Here is a 20,948-nt window from a genome sequence, read left to right as displayed (position 1 = left end):
GTCTGCGCGCGCGACTACACGACGTGGAAACAAGCAGACGAAACAGAAGTGCATCTCTCTTGCTGCGGCGCGAAGCAAAACATGAACGCGCATGCATTTAGTTTGCGTGTTTAGTTATCTCTCTAATAATTAATTCCTCTACTGAAGCAACAGATTACATAAGTAACAGACGTTGCTTTCAATAATTCACGGCAGTCATGTGTCACTGCGAACCACGTCACAGCAGTGCCATGTACGTAGGCGCGCACTTCGGCTGGGACCGAGGCGCCCGCGAGGGGGAGGGCAAACGGCATTCGATTTGAAATTTCAGCTGTTTCCGCGGCGCGTAGCGATGTATTACTTAGCAGACATGATCGTTAGTGCGCATTGTATGCACGGCGCTTGTCAGCTCAAGAGAGAGAGAGAGAGAGAGAAAGGCAAAGGAAAGACAGGGAGGTTAACCAGAGATTACCTCCGGTTGGCTACCCTGTACCGGGGGAGGGGCAAGGGGATGCAATAAATGAGAAAGAAAGAAGGATAAAAAAGGAAAAAAAAGAACCTAAGCACACACACGCACGTACACACGAACTATTTCTGTGGGCACTGTCACGCAGACCTGGTGAGGGGCCCTTTAAGGGGGTTATCACATGACCGAAATGCGAGCTCGAGGAAATTCATCTTTCTGCATTTCGATCTCGCACGCGAGTTTTCCGTAGGCTATGCAGGCTTATCAGTAAAAATCATATCGAATGGCACATGATCGCACGGAACAACAAGACATCGGATACTGTGCAAGTTTGGATCAAAAGATTTTGCAAATTTTTATGAAGCACGTCCAATAATAAGATGGCGTCCTTACAGTTAACACAACCGTATTCAATAGTTTCAGGCACGTCACAAATGCGACGCTTGATTGAGGAAATGAAATATGAGCCACGTCAGGGCTTGCTAGCTGCTGCGGAAACATGCCCTGTAAACGCGTCCTAGCGCGTGAGGAGACGCGCGATGTGACATGGAGCACCGCACAGAGTCTATACGTGCACACTTTGCATTGCAGTTGAATGTTGTTACACCAGGTGGCACGCCATGTAGCAGTTGCGTAGGCAGTGATACAAGGTAGACAAAGAATGTTTCAGGAAAAAGAAGTTTGGGGGTGATGCGTACTAATAACTAGTGCCCTTTCACTCTGTGAAGAAGGATGACCGGCGAAGCTGTGTATGCGGGCCCCTCAATGGCAAACGCCACCTCCGCCGCGGGTCGGCTCGGCATTACACTACCTTCGGTATCGGCCCACGTATGGAGAGTGCTTAACGCCTGCTTCACTTAAGGAGGGTTAAAAAAGAAAAGAAAACTTCCTCGGTGGAGATGATGTCCGAAATGTGAAGCCGGCCACCTCCATCTTACCAGGGGAATCGATTAACGTCGGCATTTGGCGGAGAACAGGGAACGTTTTCTTCTCGCTTCCAACGACTTCCACAAGGCCAGTTTTGCCATACTGGTGCTTCTCGATGCGCCTCTCTGTATCGCTGGCTTCAGGATGCCAGCGATACAGAATGTCTTGGCAACTTGTATGTCTTGGCAACTTGTATGGGAGATTAGGGTGTCACTACTCAGCCTATGGCATATTTGAGCACGAAATGAGATTCTATTATTTTCCAGTTAGTCTAAAATTTATATGAACTGATCAAGAGCAGTTGTACTGCGACTTTTCTCCGTTTAGTTCAGCACGCCTTCAAGGGCGAAGTAGCGGCAAGCGCTGGCTTCACCTCTGCTGGTAAGAATCAGCGAGGGCTGCCACTCCAGAATTTCTGCTCATAACTATCCATGGCTTCGCCAGCGCCGCGGGTCGGCCTGGTATTTTACTAGCTTCGGAATCGGCCCACGTAAGGGGAGTGCTTATTAACGCCTCCTTAACCTCCATCGCGGGTCGGTCTAGCATTGCACCATCTTCGGGATTGGCCCACATACGGGAACTGCTAAACGCCTGCGTCACCTCCACGGCGGCTCGGCCGGGCATTGCACTATCTTCGCGATTTTTTTCTGCACGCGGACACGATGGTGGGGAAAGTAGCCCTTAACAGCTTCGCTGTAAAAAGGTGGAATGAGAAACATGTATGGCATACGTGATTAGATCAAGCAGGCTAGGTGACTGTTCGTCACCGCCCCGTTTGAAAGGGGATGCCAATAAATACTCATCACCAGGCCATCATCTTCTTCTTCAGCATCCTATCGTGCCACTTGTCACGGGATGTGAGATGCGCGCCGCGTCGCGTCGATATGTGCACACTTTGTACTGCAGCAGCATGTTATCACACCAGGTGGCACGCCATGTAGCAGTTGCATAGGTAGTAGTACAAGACAAACAGAGGAGGTTTGAGGAACGAAAAGAAGATTTAGGAGGTGTGCACAGAAAAGCAGCACTGAAGGATCCTGGTTGAACCAAAGCCGCTCCAAGCTGCGTGGCTATTCGGGATTGTTTGAATACAGTTAGAACGTCGACTTCGACCTCGAACAGCGCTGGCAACCGCAAACTGTGTGCGCACGTAGTGGCCACGCACCGAGAGCTGCATTTCGCTCCCGTGAAATCACGCGTGCAAAGCGCGATACACTCATACATGCCTCTGTGCCATTTACGGCCCCACTTGACATTCAGCAGCTCATGTTCCAGAGCGAATACCGTCAAAAGGAAACGCAAACAGCGAACAGCTGTAGCACCTTATCGCCCGAAATGCCGGAAAGAGCACATATTTTGCCATCGATCAGTCGTGCTCTAGCTGTTTGAAATGCCGTAGTGTTTTTCGAAACATGTGTGTACACGTATACCTCGCCTACTTATAGTTTGCTTATATAGTTGTGCTTTTGTATGGGCAGTTTGAATGACCTCGCGAAAAGTCTTTGTTATATCAGCGTTTTCTATAGAGTCCTGTTATAATAGCCTAATTGTGATGATGTATATTACAGCTAGGACATCGAATGCCTAGACGACGAAGGGAACGAGACGACGAAGGGAGAAACTCAAGAGTTACGTTCTACTACGTTTGGAAGCGGCCGTGGTATTTAGGCAGCCGTCCCTCAAAAATTTAAGTAAATAAAAGAAAGAAATGCCACAACGCGGTAGTATTTGTCCTTTTGCCGCACGAAATTTGCAAACGGGGCCCAGGAGCGCAAGTACAAACTCTGCTAACATGCTCGGCCCATTTTTTTCTTCCTCTACTTTATGTCAGTTTGAGTTTTTACAGCGAAGCTGTTAAGGGCTATTTCCCCCAGGATTGTATCCGTGTGTAGACGCAAAATACCAATGATGGTGGAATGCCGGGCCCACCCGCGGCAGACTTGAAGCAGGCGTTAAGCACTCCCCATACGTGGGCTGATCCCAAAGATAGTGCGATGCCGGGCCCACCCGCGGCCGAGATGTAGTTCACCATTAAGTGGCCCATATACACAGCTTCGCTGGCCACCCTCTTCACCAAGTGGAAAGACACTGAGTTTTTTTTTTTTTTGAAGCTTTCCTACGTAAAAAACTTTATTGAAGTGAATCATGACCACATAAAGCCAACGGACAATGAAGCCAAGGAAAGCATCGAGGAAATTAACTACGGTTGAAATGGAAATGCAGATAATAATGAAGAAAATGGAAATGAAAGTGGATGGGAAGATCACTTCACGCCGGTAGGTGCCGAACCTACAACCTACGCATTACGCGTGCATTGCACTACCAATTGTGCTACGGCGACGGCTATGAATTCGCCCACTAACTTGGGTATTTATGTTTACGAATTCTAGCCCCAGGAATCTTACCCAGCGCCATTCAGAGCCAAGGTGGGCGACTGTGGGACATCCTTTCCTACCGGATGGCGTCGTGAAATCCTTTCTGCCCGCAGGTTGTAGGCTCGGCTCCCACCGGTGACAAGTTACCTTTCTGTCCACTTTCAATTCCATTTTATTCATTAGTTTATACTTTCCAATTTCCACCTCAATTAATTTCCCCGATGCTTTCGCTGGCTTCATTGTCTGTTGGCTATATGTGCGTCGTGATCAAGAAAAATCGGGTCCGATCGGTTGCTCTTCTCTCGTTTCTTCATTGCGAGGGTCTCGATTCTGGCAGCCTTGATGTCATTAGGTAGCATGCGAAGGTTTATAAGCCACGTGCCTGCTCTCCCAAGATCACGTGTTACGTGACGACATCGGGTAAAAAAGGATGTTCCACATCTGCCTACCATGGCTCTGAGTGGCTATGGCTAGCACTCCTTGGGGTTAGAGGTAATAAACATAAATACTCAAGCTAACGGAAGAATTGATAGCCGTAGCCGTAGCACAATTGGTAGTGCGATGCATGCGTAATGCGGAGATTGTAAGTTCGGCACTCACGGGCGTCAAGTGACCTTTCCGTCCACTTTCATTTATCTTTTCTTTATTATTTTCTGCATTTAAATTTCCCCGATGCATTCCTTGGCTTCATCGTCTGTCTGCTTTATGTGTTCCTGATAAACAAAAAGCGAGCCCCTCGCTTCCCTTTCTTCTCTCGTATATTAAAGTGAAGTTTTCATTATGAATTTTCTAGGACTTTGGTGACCGTGGCTGCTGCTGCTGTGTTTTGAAATAGCAGACACACGCTGGATAACACCCATAAAACGAACCGGCGTATATAAATAGCCCTATGTAATTGACTCTACAGGTGCGTCGGCTACTCGTTCTTTCTCTGCGGAACAGCGCAATGAAAAAGAGAAAGCTACCTAAGTATCCCCACTCCTACAAATATCTACCTTCGAAGCCATAATTCCTTTAGTCAAGCAAAACTTTCCATGACTACTTTTTCATGTTTTTGGCGCGTCTGCTGGCGGCCGCTTTGTAGCCGAGCAAAGTGGCAGACCGATCCCGCAGGCTGTGTAATAGTAAACTGGGCCGATCCCGGAGCAAGCGTGACGAAAACTGTGCCGATCCCGGAGTCAGTGTAATCCGCCGTCGCGTCGGTCACGTGGTTTGGGATCTCCGCATCTTGCCGGGCAGGCACGTTATGCTCCAAAGCGTGGTGCGCAGAACATGAAGTGTTTTACTACGTTTAATTAACCGCTTGACGGAAGCTTCGTTCTACATAGATGCCAACATGCAGTACATTGGATACCCATATTACAGTTGAGCCGTTAGAGCCTCGCTGGGTTTCTCTTGACGTTCGCTGCTTCGCCGAGCTGGGGGAGAGAGCTGAGAGAGACTGATAGCAGGGTATAAAAATAGCATCGCGCAGCATAGCGACGCGGCGAGGGTGAGTGGAGCCAAGCGGGTGAGAAGGAGCGGCGTGGGGGGGGGCAGGTGGTGTGACGTCATTGTTCTTTGATAAAAACCCACGCGCTCGTTTCGGTGGTACACTTTTTCGCAGTGGGAAAAAAATTATGCGCGGCTCTGCTACTGCAAACACCAGACACCAGCGAAACCGGGGGAAGTCCAACAAAACCAAGACTGAGTTCGCAGTTTGGCACTATATTACTGGCGTTTCCCCAGCTCCGTTGGTCTCTGGTGTTTGTGATAGCAGAGCCACGCATAATTTTTTTAGCGCGGCTTAGAATTGTAATATAAAATAATATAACTGAGAGTTGAGCTTCTGATTAGCTTTGTATTATTGATAAAGGAACATAAAGAAAGTGATAATAAGTGGCAATTGCTGTCTGTGGGAATCGTCTTTCCTTTTACTTCTATTTGATATTTTTTTGAAGAATGTGCTGCCTATTACAAGTTTAACCATCACTCATAATTAGTGATATGTTTCCAATGAAAGCAGCTGATTTTCCATATGCTACGAGTGGCTTTGTTTTGTTGCTGGTTTTATATGGTTGTTACTAAAAATCCAGCTCTCTCTGTTCACGCTATTCCTCTTGCTCACAAGTTAAAAGAAGCACTATCTGAACCCATTTATTTCTATAGCTACTTTGACCTCTCTGTCGCCTTATAGGCTGCGGAAATGCTTCACTGAGTACTGACCCGTATTTTCGTAGATGTAGAAATTTTATCGCATGCTTCTCTGGCGTAAAAGGTCGACACCTAGCTAGATTGAAGTTCGGGAAACTCGTGTATAACATTTTAGTTTGGTACGAAAGTAGGTCTAGAAATGGCAGGCCTGTCGTTATCATAACAAACATGACATCAAGACACCGATCAAAATTTGCTTCCATCGTGTTTGATGCCAACGAAGACCGCTAGAAATTTTTTAAAGCAATGACCATACAGATATAGCCGAAACTGAGCCAATGAAAGCGTGCTCCAAGTGCTCGGCTCTTGTGACAACGTCAGATGCTCGACACCTGCATTGGACGTGTTCTGGAACGCAGGCGATCACACTGAAGAATTTAAGGAAGCCTTGAATGAAGCCAGACCTGCCTGAAAACACCGACCGCGTTGGGATGATGTACACGTTTTCAAAGACACTGCTGCAGTTCTTGCAAGATGCATAGCTGGAAGCTTTTACTGTCTTTAATTCTTGATGCCTTGAGGCAAATCCTCCCAAATAAAACGAGACTATTGCTCGCAGTTTTGAAGACAGTGTAAATTGCAGCACTCATTCCCCGAATAACTCCAAACGGGCGTGGTGTCCCGCATGCAAACGGAGCAAATTAACAGAATTCACTCGAGGACTGCCAGCAACGGCGCTCACCACACCAACGTGATGAAGAGCGCCGGCAGCTGCGGGGAGCGTGTGGTGTTTCTTCCTGAGAGAACGTTCCGCGCTGCCGCTCCGTTCACCGTTTCCAGCGCTCAGCACCTTGAGAACACGGAGGATCACGTGATCTCCAACCAATGGGCGTGCGGGAACGCAGCGCGCGTTCAAGCTAATAGCCCTGCCTGCCCTCTTGAGCCGCCATCGCACAAGTAACCCTTCGTCCTGGCGCCCGGAACAGACCATGTTACCTCCGACACATGCAGGGCCCTCGTGCTGAGCCACGGGGGTTCTGGGAGCGTGAACCGCGTGGTCTGCGAATGCGCCTCACAGTCTGGACAGCACGATGGCGCCGCCGACGCGACCGTCACTTGAACGCGTCTCGACTGTCCGCACAATTGGCTATCGTAATGAAATGAGAATTGGCAACAGTGCAGCGCGTTGCTTGCAGCTGCATTCGCATGTAGCAGCCGAAGCGGTCGCCGGAACAGAGCGAATCAACCTATCATTACGTCATCACGCATCCATTCTGGGTACCGAAATCAAAATGGGCTCGCATATATGTACACAACCCCCCCCCCCCCCCACCTTTTCACGCACGCACGCACGCACGCACGCACGCACGCACGCACGCACGCACGCACGCACGCACGCACGCACGCACGCACGCACGCACGCACGCACGCACGCACGCACACACACACACACACACACACACACACACACACACACACACACACACACACACACACACACACACACACACACACACACACACACACACACACACACACACACACACACACACACACACGCACACACATAATCGAGCATTATCATAAATGATTTATTTAGGGCTGTATTACGCTTGCCAGTATTTTTGCAAAGGTTTTACGTGGTTTAGACTTTCACGCAATAAAAAAATATGACTTATTGAAAGTGTCATATGTCACCACTCCTTGTGACTATATATAACGCAATATGAGTTTACTACTGTGATTGGGGAACGTGTCATGTCGGCTGTCAATGGACGGACTCCCGATGAAGTGCTATTGTAGGGAAAATTGTGCCGCTGTGGTGCATTACTCACCGCATCTATCTTCCGGGCCTTGTGCTACCTGGAGGGCGTTGACAGTATCGCCGTACGGCTGAAAACGAGGACAAGAGATGACAACACGCACGACAGTGACAAAGCGCTAACAGCGCTTGCATGTTCCGGTTGTCATGAGGGCACTACGGCATCGTCAGCGCAGTGGGCACGCGACAAGCTCATCGGTAATCGAAACAGACACGACAGTGACAAATCTACGAAGGATCCGGTGTTGTTCTAATGGATCGCGTGTATCTGTGACACGAATTCAGTGTGCGAATGGGAACATGGCATATCGGGCCTTCAGTCGCAGCCGTGTTGAAAGCAATATTGGGGAGGTTTAGCTCGTCCGCATGCTATTTGTGTTTACGGAGCAGCGTATCACCACGTGACGGCTGTATTGGTAGCGTTATCTCGTGCCGCTTTGTTAAACCACAATGTGCTAGGAACGGTTGTGTGTCGCACGACTGTTACAGCAAATAAGAAGAATTCACCGACGATTACGATAGTCCCCAATGCGAAATTTGAGCGCAGCTCTATAAGTGTTTTCGCTTCGCGATATATTGGCTGGCGCGGACGACCAGTCTCGTGCGGCGCGTTGAAAAGAGAGCGAAGTGTAGCTGGCTAAACTGGTGATCGCGAGAGTCAGCGCGTGGGTGACGTCGACGCGTGAGCGCGATTCACAGCAGCCGCCGTCGACGGACTTCCCAGAGGGCGCGCTACTTTGGCGCATTAGATTGTCGCCGCGCTGCGCTTTTCTTCTCACCAATTCATCACACCCTCCTCCTCCGCTTTCCGCCTCATGGTTTCGCTGCGCGCTTCTCCTCCGCTTTCCTCCTTGCGCCTTTGATCTGCCGCTGCGCTCCGCGTTCGCTTTCATCTTTCGCTGTGCTCGTTCGCGCGGTTACGCCGACGCTCGCCGCAGGAACGGGCGACCAAGAGCTGCGCTCTAAAAGAAATAAAGCTAGTGAGTGGTTCCAATTTATTTTTGCGTGTTGTAGCTGCATATCAGCGAGGAAAACGAGGCGTCCGAGGGGTTTGATTTTTTTCTTAGTTTCAACCGAGTGTAGCCAACGCACAAGAACGTCAATGAAAGCGCTGGGAAATTAGGGAGTGTTAGAAATAGGAGATTCGCTAATAATAGCGAATGCCATCGGCCAAGCATAAAAACGGAAATAGACTATGAAATAAACGCAAATGACGTCTCTGGGCTTTTGGCTATGCATATGCTACTTGGTGACGCTGACTGTAAAATTATATTACAGTCAGCGTCAACGATGCCTAACATTAGGCGTCGTTGTCGTCTAGGCGTATGACAAAGAACGCAAAGAGAGTACAAAAGAACGCAAATTACATAAAGAAGAGTTTGGGTTTTGTGGTACCCAGGATCGCTTGGGGGACGCTGTTTCTAAAACCCCTTGGCTGACAACTGTTCGCCCCGTAACAGTTACATCTCCCTAATGCTTTCTTTGGCTTCATTGTCCATTGGTTTCTAGCTGTCGGAACCAGCGCTCTGAGCCTCCGCTATTCCGTATCCATGCAGAGGTTTTTACAGCGTAAGCTTTTATAGGGCCGTTCCGATAGCGGTTTCGGTTGGCGAGATTGTACGCCGCCACCGACGCCACCGGTCTCCGTCGCAGTTATCCTCAGGAATAATAAAAAGAAAACCTAATTCCGAACGGCATCGAAGCCGGGCATTCTGCGTGGTAGTCAGCTACTCCATAAGTGCGCCTCGGCAGCGCTTGCTAGCTGCTGCGGAAAGGTGCCCTACACACGCATCCTAGAGCACGAGGGGTCGCACAATGTGAGATACGCGACGCGTGGCGTCGATACGTGCACATTTTGCATTGAAGTTCCATATTACTGTACCAGGTGGCACGCCATGTAGCAGTTGCATAGGTAGCGGTACAAGGCAGATATAGAAGTTTTGAGGAAGTAAAAGAAGAATAATGAGGTGTGTACAAGAATTCCAGAATGACAAACCTGTATAGCGTACTTGGGGACGTATGTTGTAAGAGTCCACCTAGTGGACATGTCCATTTCGTCCGCTGTTGAAGTTATGATTGGCTGGGCTGGGCTGCGGGCGTCTGCAGCAGCGTGGCGCCCACAGCCAATCAGCACTTCCCAATCACTTCCCCCCATTCCCGACTAATTTGCCTCGCTATACTATCGTACTGGCGACGTCCGGGAAACAGAAACGATCAATAAATTTTCTTTACGATGAATTTGCTACAGTGAATCAACAAGCTTCTTCGCTGCAAGGAAGAAGTGCGAGGTAACTCTTGTGCAAATCGCAGCCACGCATATTGTATATCGATTTCTTTTCTCGCGCACGCGCCAATATAGCAGGAAAATGTCGAAATGGGCGGGGTCGGCGCTAAGCAAAGCAGGAAAGAGACCGCGATCGCCAACTGGGATCGGCCGTCCGCGCTGCAAAGTAGGCCCCCCGGCATCGCTTTGACCCAATAGTGTCACTGAGGGCCTCCACTAACTACATTCGTGCACGCATAGATGCGATCCGAGAAAGCCACGTCAGCAGCCAGCGAGCGAGCATCCAAGTAAACGGAACCCGCCGATGCACCTTCTTGCAAAGGCTTGCGTACCGTGCCTACACATGTAAAAGAAGGGGACGAAAAATGAAACGAGGCAAATGGGCTGGAGCTTGCGTTGCGCTGCGTCGTATTATGGCCACGCCCAAATACACACCGCGTGTTGGTCAGCAACATGCAGGGTTACGAAAGCTGGAGTCGATGTCAAACTGACAAATGATTGGGCTGAGGCCCGTAGCCTTGTGAAAAAAAAAATGACCTAGGATATCCCCGTAATGCGCAATTCATATCGTATAGACCATTTGGCCTTTCGGCAGATTACGTGTAAGCGTAACGTGTTGTGGTATGGCGTATACCAGATAAGTGGCTGGCTGGAGACCACTAGCTCGATCGAACCTCTGTGCTTTTGCATAAATAATTTATATATCTCTTGTATAAGGAAATCTCAAATACGTGTTACGGATACGTGTTACGGTGTTACGTTACAGAGTGTCCACAGAAGTATACGAGTCGACTTTATCAACTTGTAGATCTCTGCTATTCCTGTAAGTTTAAATGAATTATTTCGACGACAATTGATTGAGAGCGCAGAAAAATAAGTACACAGACTCCTTGATTACCGGTGGACTTATGCATATCAATGTGTTTGAACTTTTTAATTGAGGCAATTTGTGTGAAGTTTTCAAGGAAGCGGCGAAAACACTATTTTGAAGGTTATGATCAACTTTGATCTGTGCTCACGTCTACCTTAAAACAACAACAAAAAAAAAAACACGCTAAATACTACGGCGATGGGCTGAAATGTGACGGGAATATGAACGTGAAAAATACATTCCGGCGAAATGTCACTTTGACGTGATGCATCGCCTCCACGTGCATTTTGCAAAGAGTTGACGTACGTACACACATGTTCTCATTCTAAGAATTTCTTGTTGTGCTCCTAAAGTATTTCTTCAAGAAAGCTGCAGCAAGTCATTTATACATTAAAAAGTGTTCGGGGCGTATTTTGACCTTTGACCGCGACTTTCGTACCGGCAGGACCTGCCATTGGGAAAGTCCTGACTTAAGTTGGTACAACACCGTAAGGCTGCCCTTAAAAGAAACTGTGTATGACATGTAGTTACATTTCAATAGAAATTCTATTGGATTCAACAACAACAACCCAGTAGACAGGCAATCGAATTTTCATCACCATTTTTTCTAACGGTGGCTGGTGCTGTCATGACGTCGTTGAGCCACTGAAGCGCGCACTCTGAAAGGTTAACACTGGTCGAGAAACGCCATCACTCCCTTCCGAAGAAATCGCAAAGGAGCTTTCATTGCAACTCCATCATCATTTCGTTTCTTTCAGTAGATTTTGCGTTGATGTGCAACGGAATATTTTGTACTTATTTTGCAAGGGCTCGATGCGCTTTACGTTTAACTATAGGTACCTGGCCTGCCCCGCATGTGCGAAAGCTCATAAAGGCTCCGCGGTATTAGTGGGAAGGCGCGTATCGCAAAGGAGCTTCCATTGCATTTCTATAAACATTGCGTTGCTTTCAGTTGATTTTGCGTTGAGACGCAACTGAATACCTTGCATCCGTTTCGCAAGGGCTCACTCGAGGCGTTTCGTCTTTCATTCTACGTAACCTGGCATCCTCTGCAAAGCTCCTAAATGCTGCACGGTATTAGGGGGGACGGCGCGTAGAAATGACGCCGCCGTTCCTCGCTCGTGCCCCCTGCCGAGAGAATGGTTTCCCGCGCTCTCGTACTTAGCGCGCGGTGCGCGTTCGCTTATAGGTGCGTATAGTAGCCCCGGATTGTAGTGACACTGTTGAAGTGTCATGCGCGTTTATAAATAGGCGAGGAAAAAAAAACGGGAACTCCCCGAAGCTTCCCCGGAGACTGTGAGAGCAGGCGGGGTATTAGGAGCGGTCGCCGATCCTAATCTCCGTGCACTGCGCCAGGACCTCGCGGGCTTATACAGAGCAAGAAGTATTCGCGTGTGGTTTGCGCTTGTATCTGTGTTGGCCAGTTGCCTTCTGAGTGGGAACTGAAAGTTCCTGATTAAACGACCTAAAACGAAAGAGAGAACGGTGTCTCTCTCCTGGTCCTCTTGCGCTGTAATACGGAGCGAACGGAGTTTGAGATAGCAGCGGGAGGGCGGGGCCTAATTGTGAAGCGAAGCGCGAAAGAAGGCCGACAGGGGGCGCTGGTGGTGCGCGGTCGGCACACGCGTCCGTGCAGTCGTGCAGCGCATGTTGTTGTGCACGATGCATGAGCGTACCTCTTTTTTAATGAAGTAGGAGACGGTTGCTAAACCGTCGAGTGCGTCTTGCTTATGTGGGGCCGCGAGGAAAAGGAGGAACTCGAATGACATTTGACCGTAGGCCATGTAGTTCGAATAAAACGTTACTGGCTTCGTAACCAACGTGGTGCCACGCGAAAGTGCGCTTTAGTGCCAATAAACGAAGACGGTTAGTTTAAGCGTTCTTTATTTCTACAGCCATTGCGTGCGACATGGCATGATAATGTGGTTAGCGTTGTTGCTCGAGTGTTTCTCTGTAATGTCGCTGTGTTATGTGACACTGTTGTTCGCGCTATTGCTTTTGAGAGTTTGTTTGTAATGTCGCGAGTTATCTTGACTTGCGTCTGATAACCTAACTGTGGCATTTGTTCAAGAGCCGGTGAGTATCAGGCGCCGTATCGGTGCACCAACATCTCTTGGTATGTCGTCAATAAAATAAAAAAATAAGTGGAGAGAGAAAGGGTTTCGTGCTGAAGAGGAGGGTGGATTATTACGGCCTGTATTAGTTTGCTTGACTGGTGACATCATTTGACTATTACGTACTAGCTGATTTGTTAACACTTACTTCGTTCCATGGAAATAAAAGTTCGACAGCATGTCACACTCCAGGAACACGTGAAGGCGAAAGCCTGCTGCACACCTGGTAAGGCGCCGTCTCGCATGGTCGCGTTGCTGCTTTCGGAGTTCGGCTTCTTTCGGCTCGTTTTTGACGCTTAGCTGCGGCTTCACGCGCTCGTACAGCGGGGTCAGGCTCGCGGTGACGACGTTTCTCTTCGACTTTACGTTGCATCCTCGCAGCAGGTGATTGAAACGTATGCTGTTGTGCGTGTTGGATGGGTGAGTTCAGTGAATGTATGCACTGTTCGCTTCACTTTGCCGAGCGCTTGTAGACTCAACGTTACGGGGGTATGAGCCGTTGAGGAGGTGGCGTGGTTTTTTCTTTTGTGTAACTCTACTGGACGCCGAATTTTTTCCCTGCTAACTCTGCTGCGGTAGAACTTGCGTGCCCCGGGAGACGGCACAGCTTGCTCTTTCGTAGGGCCGGTGCAACGCAGGCTGCTGTGGATGAACCAGTCTCTGGTATCACGGATCCATCGACGAAGATGTGAAGTGATTCCAATGAATGTTTGCACTGTGCACTTCACTTTGCTGAATGCTTGTAGCCTCTGCATTACAAAGAGGATGAGCCATTGCTAATGATGATAGCCTTTGTACCATTGGACCGGACGACGCGTTTTTTTTGAACATCATTGGGGGCGCTGGACAGTTAAGGCTTTTGTCTTAATGAACAGTTTGCGAACAAGAGGAGTATCTTCAACCCTCTAACCAATGCTTCAAGAAGGGGATTTTCGCAGTTTTTATGAATGTTTCTGAGGTTGGTTTGACGCCGGCGACTCCTTGGCTCTGAAACTTGATAACAAACAATTAACAAATAACTATTAAAATGACAAATAATCACATTAACAAATAATTAGGAGGATTAACGTGGCTGTATGCCTCAAACGGAATTAAATTAAGCGGCTTTGTGCACACGAAAAAAATACAAAAATAAGTTTTATAGAACAGAACAAAATATAAGCATCAGTGTCTCTATAATGTGTACAAGTATAATAAAGAATTTGCTCCTCTCAGAAGTGGGATATGCTTCAAGTTAGGTTCAGTCGAGGTAAAGGCAGCAGGCAAATATTAGTAATTCAAACTAAGCCCCAATTCATCTCATAATAAAAGCCACAAGGACATGACTCACTAAGACTGGAAGCGGCAAGAATGTCGTTCTTAATTCTCTGTGATTATACGCTGATGTAAAAAAAGAACAAGCAAAGGAGCCGCAACGAACAGCCAGCCGCTCTCTTTCTAACAGACAGACAGACACAGACAGACACATACATACATACATACATACATACATACATACATACATACATACATACATACATACATACATACATACATACATACATACATACATACATACATACATACATACATACAGGCACAGACAGACACGGACGGACATACATACACGGACAGACAGACACGGACGGACATACATACACGGACAGACAGACACGGACGGACAGACAGACACGGACAGACAGACACGGACGGGCAGACATACAGACAGACAGACAGACACAGGCAGACATACAGACAGGCAGACAGACACAGGCAGACATACAGACAGGCAGACATACAGACAGGCAGACATACAGACAGACATGCAGACAGACACAGACAGACAGACACAGGCAGACATACAAACAGACACAGACAGACAGACACAGGCAGACACAGGCAGACAGACACAGGCAGACATACAGACCGCCAGACAGACAGACAGACACACAGACATACAGACAGACAGACAGACACACAGACATACAGACCGCCAGACAGACAGACAGACACACAGACAGACAGACACAGACAGAAAGACACAGACAGACAGACAGCACGCGCGCAGTGGAGAATAAAGCTAGAATGACGTACATAACACAGTAACGGAACAGTTCAAGCGACTAAAACTTTCACGAAATGAGTCGTCACCCTTGCTACCGCAGCTAGAAAACAAAGTTCAAATGTTGGAACATTTGCTCCAGGCTTATATTTCCTTTGTTAGCTTATTGTTGGTCAATTGAAGTTTCAATCTGCCCTCTGGACCTGACTTCGGAGACTTTCTTACAACATAAGTTATATTTTTAATGAGCTATTTTCGTAAGGTCCAGCTTCGAGCTTTTAAAATAAATCGCCAAGTTCCGACACGGGAAATTTTTGAACTGATGTAAGCGTGGAGTCCTGCTTTATGCAGATGCTGAGACAGCCACTTGTTAAACACATTGTCTACTAACCATCATGTATAGTTGTTGTGTTGGTCGGTTATTTACTTCATATCACAAAAGTACATTTTCGCGGACTCATTTTGTCCTAGGGCATGTCTAAAGTACATGACAAGGATCAGCTGAAGATGAGCACTGCAGACTTGATACGGCCTCCACATGGCCTTCGCAAGGTAGATCCGAGGTGCAAGTGATGGCTGGTGTAAGGGTCTCCGCAGGTTCGAGTCGAATTGAGGCGTTAGAAGTGCCCTTAGGGTTCGAGTCACCTACGAGACTCTGTTCATCTTTAATGCTCTTGCTCTGTCTGTGGGTGATATGACGTGAATTTGTTAGGCTCTAATAAGGACATTATCACTCAATCAATCAGTCAATCAATTAATCGATCAAACAATGAAGCAATCCGTAATCTATTTACCCTGCCCAGGAAAAAGACAGGTCTGAGTGCTGGCACACACGTACAGAAAGAGAGAGAGGGAGGGAGAAATACAGTGGAGCAACTGGGCATAATACGAGACAACAAACTTGTTAAATATAAAAGAACAATTACGGACAGTTTACATAGATCAAAACGCAAGATAAGTTCAACAGAAAATGGACAAGAAAATGACACTGGCAAGAAAAATTCGAAAGATAAACAAGCATTTATCGACTTTTTACTGTTAATAATAATAATAATAATAATAATAATAATAATGATAATAATAATAATAATAATAATAATAATAATAATAATAATAATAATAATAATAATAAAACGACAAACGAACTACGTCTATCTTCCCGCTATTCCTTAAGGCCCACTAAAGATAAACACCAAATCATCTTAGAGTGACGAGATCAGTCCTTCAAGACTCTTATCTTGACTAATGTCACGGCAAAATGTTAATTAGTGCAAAGAGAAATGAACGCCAAACTTCCATTACTCGAATTTCGCGACGAACTTCCGTCGCCGCTACGTCACGGTGACGTCGCGGATTACAAGGCGTATTTTCGCATTCGGGCTGCCCGTGGTGCAGTAAAAGTTCTCGAAAATTGTTAACGCTAAGTTCGAACTGAATCGAATTTTGGCGTTTTACGTGCCCAAAACCACGATTTGATTGTGAGGCACGCCGTAGTGCGGAGTAACTCCGGAATAATTTTCAATTAACGGTTCAGAATACAGACCTAGTATCAGCAATGCGACAGAAACTCGAAATACAAGAACATATGTAAGTGCAGGTCAACAAGCGAATCAAGGAATCAGAAGCTAACATGGGAAATGAGGAGATGAAATACCGTAGAAAAAAAGAAGCAAAAAGAAAAAGAAAATTGCAACTCTGGCTTGTACGGTAGGTACTCTTCGAGACATGCAGGCATGCAGGTTTGTCTTATCTTCCAGATGTCATAAAAACAAAATCAGCGGAGCTTATTATCGTAGTGATTCATTAGAAAAAGTTCAATTCCGCATTTTCTTGTCGTCGTCTCTGCGTCTTCTTTCAGCGCTGGAATTCTCCCTGCCACCAGGAGTTATCGACTCTTTAACTCTGTTAAAGTTAAAGGGCAACGTTGAACTCGATCTTTCACCTGTTATACTACGCACAAATTTAGACCTTCACAAGCGATGAACCTTTTTGCGACGCGAGAATCCGCGCGTTATCTTTATGACGCTTGTTGGAGCAAAACAGTCATGACCTTAAACAACTGCCCTTTCAGAGTTAGCAGCATTCGCGGTTCCGCACCGCTCTCTGTCGTCAGTTCTAGCGGTTATTAGACGGTCCGCGCAAAAGTTCATGGCGGGAAGAAGAGTAGAAAAAAAAAACCGAAGACAGAGACGAAGCTCTTCAGCCTAAAAACTATTTGAACGCAGTTTTACGACGCAAAAAAGTTATCGTCATTTTGTCCTTTCTGCGAAACAGCTGAATAGACGAACCATTTCGTTTTACAGAATCTCATCAAACAACGACAGGTTTCAACGGATAAAGAGCCTGATTCATAATTCTCTGAAGAGCATATAGCCTATAAGAAGAAAAAAAGAAACAAGTCAGGAAATAGATGCGTACTCTGTCACTAACACTGCGCGACATGGTACAAGTTAAACTTGGTTAGAACAACCGGGTGAAAAAACAGTGGACGATTTCGCAGCCAATGTGTCATCTGTTTTGTAGATCACGAAGCAGACGACGTCGGTGAACAAGCGGTTCAGCTGTAGCCGCAAAGAGCTTACGCCATCTAAGAAAGAAACTTTGCCTTTGTTTATGTCTGTCGCGAAGTATGACCACACGTATGCACTCAAAAAGTGATACACGCAGTGGTTTAAATAGATTCCTTGTAAATTTTCTGTGTTTGAATTGACATTAAACGTATCAATAAAAAGAATCCTTCACTATCAAGAAAGCTATGAGAAGTTTCACTTTCATTTCTGGCCACGGATATTGAATTACATTCGTTAAAAAATAAATAAAGAAATATAACATACTTGACAAAAATATTAGTTAATACAGAAAAATAAGTTTTATTAATTCGTTTTATGATCTCCCCACAATTTAATGTTCTGCAATCATCAATAACTCTACTTCGTTATTTGCGTTAAGAGGACTGACAACCTTAGAACGACAGAAAGCTGAGCTAGTTGGTAAGGATTCATTATGCAAAAAAAGAAGTGAGGCGTGCAGACAGGACACAAGAGTAGAGAAGTGGACACAACACGGCGAACAACACAAGAGAACAAGAGAAGAGAAGAGAACAACATGGCGTTCGTGTTGTCCACTTCTCTACTCTTGTGTCCTGTCTGCACGCCTCACTTCTTTTTTGCAAGACTGACAACCGATTTTTAAGGACCTAGTTCTTTGTGGCGCAACGCAAAGGTCACCCTCGGTAGCGTTTACATCTACAACGGTTACTTCCAAAAGCGTGTGGATATTCAGTAAGAAGAATTTTTAGATCTGAGCAGCCTCTAAAAAAAGTAAGAGTCCCTTCTCCAGCAACGCTGGAAAGTGGGAGCGATGTCGATAGCCCGCCTCGCAAATTGTGAAAGCCGCACATGGTTCTGCCTTCACCGGAGTGAGCGTAACTGCGGTTAAACACCCACATTTTGACCTTTTCAATCACTTTTGAGAATGAAAAGCTGGTGCAATAAGTTCATGTTGTTGTACAGACCTTTCTTAGATTTGTACAGAATTTTTCCTCCAAGTACACGCCTGCGTCATAGCTGGCTGGCCTCCATCGTCGTTGTTCTGTCCATAGACGAGCCAAGCCAACTCATCGAAAACGAAAGCGAAGGCAGTGCCACTTTTCGGCTCACTATACGAACGAAAGCTTACCTGCACATAGTAAGTCAGGAAAAACTTATAACAATAGAAAGTATACAGCATTTCAATAGTAATAAAAAGGCCAATAACCGCGTACACTAATATAAGGTCACGTGAGTGAGTGAGTGAGTGAATAAACCTTATTGTAGGTCCGGCGAGGACGCGAGCTCGTCGCGCACCCGGCTAGTCCACTTATGCAGCTTCTTGTTTTTGTTGCGTGAAGCGAAAACGGTCATTTTTTGTTATTTTTAGTGACAAAAAAAAAGACATAAAGCCACGTTTAATGGGAAAAACATGGTTTGTTTTAGCCGTACGATAGGGAATCATTCCATCAGCGCGATAATCTCGATTCATGTTCTGAATGGTTGTCTGTCCCTTTAAGTTTATCGCACTTAAATCTGCATTTTTTTTGTTTGAAAATTAGCATGAGCAAAGCGGACGACGATTATTGTTGTGTGACGAATATGCACACCAAAAGGTGCAGCTGTTTTATAAGTGCAGCGAGTCATTTTCAACATCATCATCATCATCAGCCCTGCAGTGGGCGTAACTAGGCTGATGATGATGATGATGTTGAAAATGACTCGCTGCACTCATAAAACAGCTGCACCTTTTGGTGTGCATATTCGTCACACAACAATAATCGTCGTCCGCTTTGCTTGCGTTTTTCTTTCTTGAAAACTCGGTGCTCGCAACTTTCCTTTAGATAACCTTGTGTCACGATGATAACGCGCAAACCGTTCGTGACTTGGACATACCGGGTTCACACTATTAAAGGAAGGAAATGAGATCAAGACAGATGACGATTATTGTTGTGTGGCAAGATACGACTCAAATGGCGTAAACTTTTGCAAGAGTGTACATGGCGACAAGGCGCCCGTGCAAGATGTCTTACGTGTGCCCTTTTTGCGTGTCGCCTGTAATATTGCTCATGACGACGCATCATAGATTGATCGCGAAGTCGGTCGCCGTTGGCTCACCTTGGATGGCCTAGAGAGAGAGAAAGCGAGAGAAAAACTTTAATGAGACACAGGTGGAGAGCTGAAGGGCCTAGACAAATACAAAGAATGTGAAAACAAGTACGTACAGCACGAAGACGAGCACGATGAGCCTGTATACCTTGGATCATAGGTAGGCGTGTCTTATTTGCATTAATCGGAGAGTTAGCTGTAGTGCGGAAAGGCTACAAAAAGCGACCTGAACTGTAGGAGAGAGCTCACGGACATTCCATATCGCTCTCAGCGGTAGATATCTTAAAATTTGACGGATACGTCTCAAACGCTTTTTTCCCAAGTATGTCACGTGGAGGCTCCGGAAGACTTCTCTATCGATCATCAGCGTATTTTCTTAGGTCCACTGCAGGACGAGGGTCTTGTTATGCGATCTCCAATTAGCCCTGTCTTACGCCGGGTGATTCCAACTTGCGCCTGAAAATTTCCTAATTCCATCACCCCAGCTAATTTTCTGCCCTCCTTTACTGCGCTTTCCTTCCCTTGCATGTATTCTGTAACGCTAATGGTACGTCGATTGTCTACCCTGCGCATTACATGGCCCACCCAGCTCTATCAATAACCACACGTAACTGGTTGTGGGGTCAGGTACACGCTACTGTTTAACCATTGATTACTTCAAATATAACGTTCCATCAAAGAGTACAGGAGGCATGCGTGAATGTCTTGAAAAATATCTACGAAGATTGCGCGGGTGCTTTGGTACTACACAAGGAAAGTAGAAAGTTACCTACCAAGAAAAGGGTCAGTCAAGGAGACACAATCTCTCCAATCATGTTCACTGCATGATTAGACGTATCCAAGCTGTTAGAAGGCTTAGGAGTGAAGATCAAGGGCGAATATCTCAACAACCTCCGGTTCGGAGATGACATTGTCCTGTTTGACATCACTGGACATCAATTGCAACAAATGATTGAGGACCTTGACCGAGAAAACGTGCAAGTCTTAGGGTTGGAGATTAATGTGCACAAGACAAAGATAATGTTGAATAGCCTGACAAGAGAACAGGAATTCATGATCGCCAGTAAGCCTCTAGACTGCACAGGAGTACGTTTATTTAGTTAAATTACTCGCAGTTGACCCTATGATCATGAGAAAGAAATTCGCGGAAGAATATAAATGGGTTGAAGTGCATACGGCAGGCGTTATGAAATACTGAGCGGGAGCTTACCACTGTCGTTGAAAAGAAAAGTGGACAATCATTGCACTCTACCGGTGCTAACATATGGAGCAGAAATTTGGACGTTAACAAAGAAGCTC

General features: G+C 46.5%; 1 long non-coding RNA gene across 2 annotated transcripts; it reads right to left on the bottom strand.

Annotated features, from left to right (window-relative positions):
- Positions 1-13,202: 13,202 nt before the first annotated feature.
- On the bottom strand, positions 13,203-19,654 carry LOC142558167 (uncharacterized). 2 transcript variants are annotated; one of them, XR_012822963.1, is made up of 3 exons: positions 19,574-19,654; positions 18,527-18,690; positions 13,203-13,964 (listed from the first exon to the last, which is right to left on the bottom strand). It is a non-coding gene; the product is annotated as an uncharacterized LOC142558167 (long non-coding RNA). The 2 variants fall into 2 exon arrangements; XR_012822964.1 differs by having other exon boundaries at positions 13,203-13,720.
- Positions 19,655-20,948: the final 1,294 nt, after the last annotated feature.

This window comes from Dermacentor variabilis, chromosome 9 (assembly GCF_050947875.1).
Source record: "Dermacentor variabilis isolate Ectoservices chromosome 9, ASM5094787v1, whole genome shotgun sequence".
NCBI lineage: Eukaryota > Metazoa > Arthropoda > Arachnida > Ixodida > Ixodidae > Dermacentor > Dermacentor variabilis.
This window is presented reverse-complemented; position numbering and strand designations above follow the sequence as displayed.